Raw genomic sequence first — 10,650 nt, forward strand, 5'->3', positions numbered from 1 at the left:
TATATATATATATATATATATATATTTCTAGCGCATGCTAGGACTTCTAACCAAAATAGATGCCCACGGAGAAGAGTGGAAGGAAATATTAACAGGAATTGTTGCAGGGTGAGGGGGATTCGGGGTTTTGTTTTGTTTTGTTTTTCCTTTCTACTTTTGTATACTTTCCAGCTTTCAAAATTGAAAGTAGGTATTTCCTTCTAAGAAATAAATGCTTTGCGATGTGGGAGGTGGGCAGGGGATTGATGGGGAGGGCTAGGCCTCTGTCCGCTGGGCTTTCACGTGACAGGTTCGGAGCAGGAGAGCGCTTGTCCGGGCCCCCAGCTCTGACCTTCTGGGATTCCATTCCTGCTCACATGGCCTTGGTCAAGTCACAGGACAAGAGCTCCCAGCCTCCTCCCCCAACCAGTGTCTGAGCCGCCTGCGTGCCGTCTCCACCCAGAGACCTCCTTCTTTCCCTTGCACGCCTTCAGCCACGGGTCGCTCACCACCTCCCAAGGCAGTTCACTCATTCCATTTCTGGGCAGCTCTGCCTGTTAGCAAGCTCTTCCTTATATGGAGGTGAAATCTGTCTTCCTGTTGCTTCTACTTCTCCTAAGCTCCCTCTCTGAGCCCCAGCGTCTGGGTCTGCGGCACCGGGCCCCCGGGCCCCTTGCTTGGTTGTGGGGTGGGTGGTGGTTGTGAAGGGATTTGGGGACTAGCAGCCCAGAGCACATGTCAGTGGTCATTCAGCACGGGGGACAAAGTGCGGGTGGGCCTTCGCCCCGGCAGCACAGCCAAGTAGGATTTCCGAATTAAATGTTCAGACCACCACCGTGAAATTGAGACTTGATACTTATCCCAGCGATCGAGAACTCCCATCTGTCCGTAGACCAGGAGGGACTAACAGCCTTCAGAGCTGGCATTTTTCAAGGGTTCGCGACGAGGCAAACCCCATAATGACTTTCACGTCCTCATCTCCATGCCTCCTCAACACAGAACCCAGGCCCTGCCAGTCTCCCATTTTAAAGGTGACAAAACCTGAGGCACATCACGCGAAGCAGCTGGGGGTGAGTCCCTCGTCACGCGTTTCGGGAGTGGTGTGGACTGTCTAAGAAAGTTGACCGCAGTCCTCCCCACCACAAAAATGTATGGAAACAGGGCCGGGGGGACGTCATACTTGTGGCTGGCTGGACCTGGCTCTTGGCCCTGTCAGTCTGTCTGGTGAAAGCCCCTTGTAGCTGCCTCGTCTCGGGGGCCGGGCTGGGGAGGGTTCTCCTGGTCTTGGACGGTGGACCGTGTGCCAAATTTAGGGAGAAAGATTACAGCTTTTAGAAGGTTGCTTTCCGGCCCGCATCGCCCCCCCCCCCACCCCCACCCCTGGCCCCGGCCCCCACCATGAGGCAATAAGCAGGAGCAGAGAAGCATCACCTCTCTTCCCAGCTGTGGCGACTGTGGCCCAGAGAGGGTGCACAGCTGCCCAGAGACACACAGCCAAGGTGTGGCAGGACCGGACTTGCACCGGGGAGGGCAGAGGCAGCCCTTTTCCTGGTTTAAGGTGTGTGGGGAGGATGGGAGCCAGGAGGTCAGAGCCCAGGCAGGCGTGCGAAGCCGGGGGTTCGACTCCTTTCCTCCACACTCGTGCCCGGGCTGGACTGCTCTGAGTCGGGCCCCGGATGGAACAGGTGAATGAGAACGGCTCCCGAGACAGGACAGCGGTTCAGGCTCCACCCAAAGCCGCTCAGACCTCGTGCTCTCCCGTCTGCACATCTCCGTTTCCACATCTCCAAAATGGGCTAAGGACGCCTCCCCCAGAGGATTTCTGGGAGGATTCCACACGGGTGCTTGGCAGAGTCAACACCCCTCCCCGCCCGCCACCCCTGCCCCGTGGCACAGTCACCTGGGTTCCGCCGGGGAATTTGGGGATGAAGCCAAACTGGGAGGAAAAGCATTAGAACAACAATCCCCTCCTCCTCCCACCCCTCCCTCCTCCCTCCTTGCCCTCCCCACCGGCGCCCCTCCTCCTCCTCCTCCTCCTCCTCCTCCTCATACACTCATGTGGTAAAAAATTCACACCGCACAATTAGCATCCCTCCCACCCCTACCCTCCTTTTTGATCAGCAGTTTCTTCTCCATCCTTCCAGAGGCAATCTGTGCAGATTCAGGCACCCCCTGAAAAGGGCTTTCCATTTGAATGTTCCTGGGGACTCACCCACCCTGGGAGAAGCTGAGCAGGGCCTGGGTCTCTTGTCACATTCCCACAGCTGACAGGTGGAGGTGACAGGGCTGGGTTGTCCCCTAGGAGCGAGGGAGTTGGCCTACTTGTGCCAAAGACAGAGGGCATGCCGTAGCCAGCCCAGGTCCAGGCGGGACGAGGTCAGGAGGACTTCGGGGGTCCTCACCTGGCTGGGGTCAGGAACTGGAGGCCGAGAGAAGCCCCGGGGCAGCATCCCCAGTGCCACCAGGCAGAGGGAGGGCGCAGGCCCACAGAGCTCTCGGTTGAGCCAGGAAGGGGCTGGAGGGGCACCTGAGGAGTGGTTGAGCCACCTAGAGTGACCCATGGTCTCTGGGGTCCCCATCCCTGGAGACCGCGGGGTCAGGGAACAAATGACGTGTGGAGGCAGGTGTGCCTACGCACTCTTACACAGAGGAGTCTCTGTGTGTCCTTACGTGTGCAGTGTGTCACTTTTACACGGGTACATTTGTGTAGGTCCCTGCAGTACACGTCCTCGCATGCATACGAGCACATGCGTGTCTCTGATTTTGTGAGTGTGCATACACATGGACGTGTGTGCCTGTGTCTTTCCACCTAGGAGACCCTGTGTGTTTGTGCACATCCTGGCCCCCCTCCCCATCTGCTGTGTGACATGGGGCAGGCCCTCTGTGTAGAAAATGGCATCCACGACCCCCCTGAATTCGGAGGAGGGAGTAATCCTTGGGCTCTTGCTGGGGCCTCTTCCCCGGGGGGCAGAGGAAGCTGCTGGGGCTCAGGGTGGGTTCCACATGCTCTTGGAAGGAGAGGAAGAGGAGGGAGCCGTTGTCGTTCCCATTCTTGGGTACCTGGGGAGCCGCTGGGCCCGGGCCAGAGGGGCCGTGCGGCTCAGCGAAAAGGGGCAGGGACAGTCCGTGTGTGCGTGTATCTGGTTCCATGGCTTTGCTTTACGCCCATGTGCTGGTACCTATGCATCTCGGGCTCCGTGTGTCTTTGCAGGTGAGTTTTGGTGTGGGAGCGTCTCAGGGGCTGGGCTGCTGGGTCTGACTGTGTGTGTCAGTCTGTCAGATCCTGAGTATGTCTGTGTGTTTGTCTGGCCTGCTCGCTCTGGCCCAGGCAGGCTTCCCGCTCCACGCCAGTGAATTCTGCTTGGGAAAAGTGTCAGTGGCCTCGGGCCCCCCCCCGCCCCCCGGCCCCGCCCGGGGCACCGGCTGACCCTGAGGTCTCGGCGTGGGCCATGTACGGGGTTGATGGTGCTTCTTACCACGGCTCTGCGCTGGGCCCCTTCCGTCTTCCCGTGTGGTCCCCAGTGGCCTGGGGGAATGTGTGCACAGGATGGTCCCCAGAATGGCAGAGGGCCTCTGCCAGCATCGGGGTTCAGGCTCAGGCTGGCACTGGGGCCCCAGGTCGATCCCCAGCAAGAGCCAGATGTTGGTCTGCGGCTAGGGACTATGGCTTGAGGTCAGAAGCCCATTCATGGCAGAGGGCAGGGATCAGTCTGTGGCTGGAGTTGGGGCAGGAGGCTCACACTGACTGGGGTCAAGGGTCCAATGTGACTGTGGCTAAGGGTCGGTCGGTGGCTGGGTCAGGGGGCCATCTGTGTTGACGTCGAGGACCGGATAGGACTCCCAGCCCCTTGGCGGCTCCCTCACCATGAAGGCAGGTTTGAGCCCTGGGCTGCAGCTGCTTGAGAGGTGGGGGCTCAGAGGCAAGAAGGTTCACATGGCTCCCAGCCGGGCCACATGTGGGAGGAATTGGTGGCATTGGTCACAGCCGGGAACGAAGGGCTGTCCTCCAGACGCAGGACTGCTCAGGAGAACGTGTGGCAGGGGCAGGCCGTCCCCAGGCTGAGGGGATGCTGCCTGGCGGACCTGGTGCCCTCCCCTCCCTTCATCCCTGTTGCCCTGTCATCCCTTCTCCCCTCTCCCCTTCATTTGCTCTGGCACCCTCCACACACTTCCTGCTCCTCAGCCGTCTGCCTTCCCCTGTCCCTCCTCTGTCTGTCTGACCGGCTGTCCTGTCCGGCCCGCCTCTTTTTCGCACTGACTCCCCACACAGCCATGCCTGCGGCCTCCGCCCTCTGACTGCAGGGCCTCGCCACCTCCTCCGAGCTCAGGGATACAAGCCCAGCACCTTCTAGCGCACTCAGATGCTGAGAAAGGGAGGGGACTGCCCCCGGGGGTCAGGCGCCAGCCTGGATCGCCCCGAGACATGGAGGCTGTAGGGGCTACGGGGTGAGAGAGAGTGTGCGCCCCCCTGCACAGCGTTCCTCCTCTGGGGCCCACACCCAGTGAAGGGTAGCCCGTAGCGGGTGGGCCTGCCCCGTCTGAGCCTGAAGCTGTGTGACCTCATCTGGTGGCCTCCCACAGCCTAGTAAAGAAGGATGGACAGACAGACAGATGGCAGAGAAAGCCACAGACAGCAGAGATCAAAGGTCGTGCTGATCAAAGGCAGGAAATGGTTTCGTATCTGCAGAGCCCGATGGGCAGACCAGCCCAAGGCAGATTGTGAAGGACTTGCCCCCTGCCCCCAGGGCTTTCTCCTGCCCCGACTCAGGCCGAACCCGGATAAGGAGACCCCAGACCCTCCTCTGCCCTCCACTGCCTTCCCTGAGATTTGGGGCAGGGGGCATACCAAGTGTTTGGAATGTTCTAAGAGTTTAAGAGGACTTGGATGTTTATGATCCTGGCCCCCCACCCCCAGAAGCTGAACCGCCCAAGTGCTTTGCTTTCAAAGAAAAACATCTTCTCAAGTGTTTTTGCTCTCGGTCTCACATGGTGGCCCAGCTCTTAGGAAGTGCCAGGTGGGTAGAGGGTTTTGGCGGGGGACAGAAAGTAACAGGGCTGGAATTGCTTAGTGACCACGAGGGCAGGGGGTCTGTCTGTTTTGTGCATTGTCGTCTCCCCTGTTCCCCCCAACAATGGCACTTGGTGGGCGCTCCAGAAATGCACCCTGGAGCAGAGATTTGCGGAGTGGGTCTCACTCGGTTGGCCTGCGAGAACAGCAGTGGCCACAAGGGAGGGAAGGCCAGTCGGGCCCTCGGGCTGCTGCCCTGGACTGACGTGTTCCCGATAAAGGGGAAACTGAGGCTTGGAGTGGGAAAATGACTCGGCAGGGCGCTACTCCTAGTGCATCCGATAAAAACGGGGCCTCCTCAGCTATCTACTCTGACACATTGGCATGAAGTTCATTAACCTGTCAGATGGGGCAGGTTTGTGCCTTTCCTAAGGAAGTGCCCTCCCCCTAGCCTGGGGCACCTGCCCCAGACCACTCTGTCCGTCTGGTTCCTCAGGCCAGATGCAGCAGCTAGTCCTGTTAGCCCCGCCTCCAAAATAAAGGCAGAATTCTGCGCCTTCTTGGCTCTCCACGATCCGCACCCTGGCCAGGCCCTGTCCTCGTCCACCTGGACCTCTGGCCTCCCTGCTCCTGCCCTGCCCGCATGTCTGCTGTGTTCGCGGCTGCTGGGGATACTAGGAGGAAGGCCCTCAAAGAGACCGTGTCCCACTTCTGCTCAGAACATTGCAGAGACACCTCTCTTCACTCCCTATAAAAGCCAAAGTTCTTACAAAGGTATATAGGGTCCTGTGGTGTGGCTTCTGTCCCCTCTCTGTCCCCATCTGTTCCCACTTGCCCCCATGGCTCACTCAGCTCCAGCCACACCAGCCTGTGCTGTTCCATGAAAATTCTCACCCTGCTTCTGCCTCAGGACCTTTGCACTAGCTGTTCCCTCTGCCTGCACAGCTTTTCCCCCGACATGGCTGCACGCCCTACTGTCTCAGTCTTTCAAGTCTGTTCTCAAATGTTTTTAAGTGCAAGTTCCCTGACCACCCAACGTGAAAACACAGCCCTTCCCCAGATGCTCCCAGTCCCCTTCCCTGGCTTTATTTATTTTTCCGCCTAAGTGTAACATACTATATAATTTACCCATTCATTCTGTTTCTTGTCTGACTCATGACCACAAAGAACAGAAGCTTTGTCCTGTTCCTTGCTCTGAATGCTCAACACATAGAACAGTGCCTAGAACATAGTAGGTGCTCAGTAAATATTGGCCAGGCAAATGGATGAGTACTTCTGCTACACTCAAGTTCTGTGACCTTGGACAAGTCAATTGTTTGGACTTCAGAGACCCCATCTTTGAAATGGTGACTGATGTGAGGGAAAGGTAGAGATTTGAAACCTGACTCTCTATAAATATGTATAAGATAGATGTTGCAATCTGCCTGGCCCACCTCTGACCCGGGGCCTGCAGACTGGCGTGTCCTCTCCTCGGAGAGCCATGGCATCTCAAAGCCAGGAGGGCCTGGGGGTTACCAGATCAGGGCTGAGCTTGAATGAGACTTCGGTGTCTCAGTGGCACCCGCCTAGCCTGGTAGGTGGAGTCTAGGCCCCTCTTCTCTGCCTGTTGTGCCCACCTGGGTGGCCCTTGGCTAACCCCTGTCCCTGGTGGCCCGTCAGTGAGCCTAACATCTGGCAGCTCCACTCACCCCATTGCCTGTTCTCCCCAGGCCCCTGCCTGGCGTCTCCTCCCTGGCTCCTGTTTATTATTTAACACTGGAATGGTATTTGGACACACACTTTGCAGGAAAGCAGCTCTATCCAGATTGCACTGGGCAAACAAAGGGCTGACCTGTCCAGGCCCAGGCTCTCCTGAGCACAGCCGCACCTCCCCAGGAAGCATCTGGCCCTTTGACACCCGTGAGCACTCCCACCGTGGCCCATAAAACTCTCCTGCCAGCCAAGCATGAGGGGGTCCCCCTCCCTACTGAGCCTGGGGAAGGACTCATGTGGTGAGCAGTGGAGTCAGACCCCTGGCCGGAGCAGGGAACCTGCCAGATAGACAGCCTCCCCGGCCAGTCATTCCCTCAGCATTTATGAAGTACCTGCTATGTGCTGGGTACTACCACCATGATCCCATGGTCACGATCCCATGATCCCCCCTCCCCCCCCAACCAGTGGGGTCTGATGGAACAGGTGAGGGTTCGGGGGCCATGTAGACCTAAGTTTGAACCTTGACACTGTCTCTCCTTCATGTGTTCATTTGCTAAATGCATACTGAGCACCTGCTCTGTGCCAGGCAGAGGTGAGCAAGGTTTCCCTAGAAACTAATAGTCCAGTAGGGATCAGATTGTCTTCCTGTGTGTTCTTGATGCATCCTGAGATGGCTCTCAGCCTGGGTGTCTCCTCTCAGAGATGAGTAGGTCCCCACTTGAGGGGTTGTCTTGGTGACCCTCTGTGACAACACTTATAGAAGGGCTCTGGTCAGGTTGGGGGTTTCCAACCCCCCCCCCCGGCAGATGTGAATCTGGACCCCTCTTCTACACTGCCCCCAGAATAACAGAGAGACCCCTGGGACAGATGAAGGGCTCTGCTCTCCTTTGGGACAAGCCATCCCCCCACCGTGTTACTCCTCCAAACCCTTAGGACGTGTGCCCAGATTCCAGAATGGGTGAAGAGTACTCACTGAGTGACCTCGGATGAGTCATGTGATGCATCTTGCCGTGATGTTCTCCATCCCCTTCCCCCATTCTTCTCCAAGGGGGCTATTGGTTCAAAGAAGAGAAAGCCCTGGGCTGGGATGGGCTCCCAAGAAGGCGGCTTGGGTCAACCTCATTCATTCATTCACTCGTTCACTCATTTCTTCATTCAATACCTACTGAATGTGTGTCAGCCTCCATTCTAGGTACAGAGGGTACACAGTGAGCGTACAGACAAAAATAACTGCAAAACACTTAAATAAACAAAGTATATGGTACGTTAGAAGGTGGGGAAGAGCACTGCAGCCAGAGGGATAAGCGAGTGCAAAGGCCCTGAGGTAAGAGTGCGTCTGGCGAATTCAAGGACCATCTAGAAGACAAAGTAGTGGGTAAGGGGGAGGGGCATGAGGCCAGAGAGGTAGTGGGGGCCTGACTGTGTGGGATTTCATCAGAGACTGTGAGGACTTTTACTTCACTCTGAAACCAGAGAGGGGAGGGGAGCCTGTCCCTCCCCTCCTGATAAAAGGGGGCACACGCTACCACCCTCACACCCTACCTGCCAATCTTGACCTTGTGGGTGGCTGTACGGAGGAGGTGGCTGGGTCAAATGTGACAGGGACAGTCTGAGGCTGAGGGGTCAGGCAGCACTATGATAGGGGTTGCAGGCCAGTCTGCGGCTGGGTTGGTGATCCCCAGCAGGGATTTGGGGTGGTTTTTTTTTTTTTTTTTTTTTTTTTTTTTGTCTAATGTTGCCTTTCTGCAGCCTCAGGACGGAGAACCCTGGTTCCCAAGGCCAGATCATTGAAGATAGGGGCTAAGTAGCCTGGGTTCTACAGATGGGAAGACCAGAGCTGCCCAGGGCTTGCCGGCTGGGAGTGGGTGCCCACGGTTGCCTTCTTTGTTTTTGCTGCATCCTTACCACGTGAGCTAGGGGTCAGCCCAGAGGGCACATTAGGGTCCATTTCTGGGAGTGAGGCTGGCTCTTTGCCCCTGGGCAGATGCACCCAGCAGTCTGGGGAGCCTGTAAGACGTTCCAGGCCAGTGACCACTGTCGAGCCTGGCTATAAGCTGTTGATTCCTAGCCAGGGGAAAGAGCATGTACAAAGGCCCTGGGCACTTGGATTGGTTAGGTCTGGGCTAGGGCCCAGGAATCTGTGCTTTTGGTTTCCCACTTGACGCTGTACCAACGGTAGGTTTGGGAGTGACTATTCAAGCCACTGGGCTACTGGCAGCCTCTGTGCCATCAGGCCCTAAGCCTGCACAGCCCTTAGCCAAAGACCTGGACACACAGCAATCCATGAAACCCCTTCTAGTCCCCATTCCTCCCTCCCCTCCCCGCAGCCTACAGGAGGCTAGGCCTTAAGAAGAGCTCAAGCAGTGGCAGTTGCCTGCCACTGCCCTCTCTAAGATTAGCCACCAGACCTCAGGGAGGGCCGGCAGGGTGGGGAGAAGGCTCCCCACACCCAGTTGGCTCATAATTGCTGCGGGAGTAGAGTGTAGGATGCATGGAGAGGTTAGTAGGGGCAGGGTGGGGGTTAATAGAGGAAGTCGGGCAATCACTGAACAGCAAAACCTAAGTGTGATAGAGGTCGTGGGTGCACTCCTCCCCGCTTGGCAGAACAGAGAGGGGCCCCGAGCGGGGAGCAGCGGTGGGGGGCCAAGGAAAGCAAGACAAGCAAGACTGGCAAGCAGGAGAGAGAGTGGAGAGAGCCGGGTCTGACACGTCGGTGTGATCCCTGGCGCGATAATTGGGTGAACGGACGATAGGTCGGACACGTGTCTGGATGGAAGGGTGGGTAGAAGGAGAGACGGATAGATGGATGAATGAATGGCTGCGTGGGCGGTGAGCAGCCTGGCGAGGGGCGGGCCAGGCGAGCGCTCAATCACAGCCCCGGGGCGCTGGCGTCCGCCTGCTAAGCTCAGAACCCGCCCCCCCCCCCCCCCCCCCCCGCTACGGCGGCCCCTCCCGGGGCGTGTAATTCCGTGCCCCCGGGGCCCTGGAGCTGCTCCCCGAGGCGCCTCCCGGACTGGGGCTTAGAGGGGCTGCGCCACCGCACCACCGCCCCGGGGCTCCACGCGACAGCCTGAAGCGCGCGGGCTGGGCTGCCCCTCCGCCGCGGGGGGGAACCTGGAGGTGCGGTCCCGCCTCGAGGCCCCGGCCCCGCTCTCCTTTGTCTTGGCCCAGTCCTCTGCCGTCTCCAGGCTGCCGCCCGCCTCTTCAGGCAGCCCTCGCCGCGCACTTGTGAGCTGCTCCGGATCTCCAGAGTCTCAGTTCCCACTGCCCCCACCAGCCCATAGGCGTCTCCCCCGCCCAGCAGGGTCCCCCAAACCCAGTGCCTCTAGGACCGCGGAGCCGGCAAGTACCAGGATCTCCAAGCTGCGTTTCTGGTGCGGAGGTGGGGGGGGGGGGCGCGCAAGATGAAGGCCCCCTCGTCTCCGCCTTCTCTACCCGCCCCTCCTCCGCCACTACTCGTCGCGCTGCGCCCCGACCCCAGCGCAGCCTGTTCGCGCCTTAAACGGCTCTTCTGCGGCGGTGCCATCGTCGACACCACGCGGAGCCCCCCTCCTGACCCCCGCGCCCGCCAGGCCTCAGATCCGCACGCAGAACACAGCCCTACGCAGCCACACACAAGACCGCCTGCAGACGCACACCACAGCCTCACGTCGACCCACAGCCCTGCACAGGCGTACTGCCCCCTCCACGCGCAGACCCACAGCCCCAACAACCGCAATCCCACTCGCAAACAAACCCACACAGACACACAACAGCCCTGAGGCACACTCGGGCCCACGCAGACACAATCCTGTACACACAGCCCCTCGGATACATGCAGCCCCACAGGGGCGCAGTCCCACCCACGCAGTCACAGAACCCTCCATAAACGATCGCACACAAACACAACTCCACGCAGGCTTCGCATCACTCAGTTCCTCCGAGGCCCAGCAAGACACTCGCAAGCTCGTAGCCAGACCCCCCCAAACCCC

General features: G+C 58.7%; 1 protein-coding gene and 1 long non-coding RNA gene across 2 annotated transcripts in view; one reads left to right on the plus strand and one right to left on the minus strand.

Annotated features, from left to right (window-relative positions):
* RAI1 (retinoic acid induced 1) overlaps positions 1–10,650 on the plus strand; it is a 120,452-nt gene that overhangs the window by 27,882 nt on the left and 81,920 nt on the right. The gene's annotated exons all lie outside the window — the stretch shown is intronic.
* LOC121015804 (uncharacterized) overlaps positions 16–10,650 on the minus strand; it is an 11,170-nt gene continuing 535 nt past the window's right edge. Inside the window, exons 2-3 of the long non-coding RNA XR_005783974.1 lie at positions 7,653–7,731; positions 16–1,262 (exon numbers count right to left, since the gene is read on the minus strand). This is a non-coding gene — a long non-coding RNA (uncharacterized LOC121015804). The remainder of the gene's footprint in view (positions 1,263–7,652; positions 7,732–10,650) is intronic.

Source organism: Herpailurus yagouaroundi, unplaced genomic scaffold (genome assembly GCF_014898765.1).
Source record: "Herpailurus yagouaroundi ecotype Mexico unplaced genomic scaffold, PumYag 208, whole genome shotgun sequence".
In the NCBI taxonomy this organism is placed as follows: Eukaryota; Metazoa; Chordata; class Mammalia; order Carnivora; family Felidae; genus Herpailurus; species Herpailurus yagouaroundi.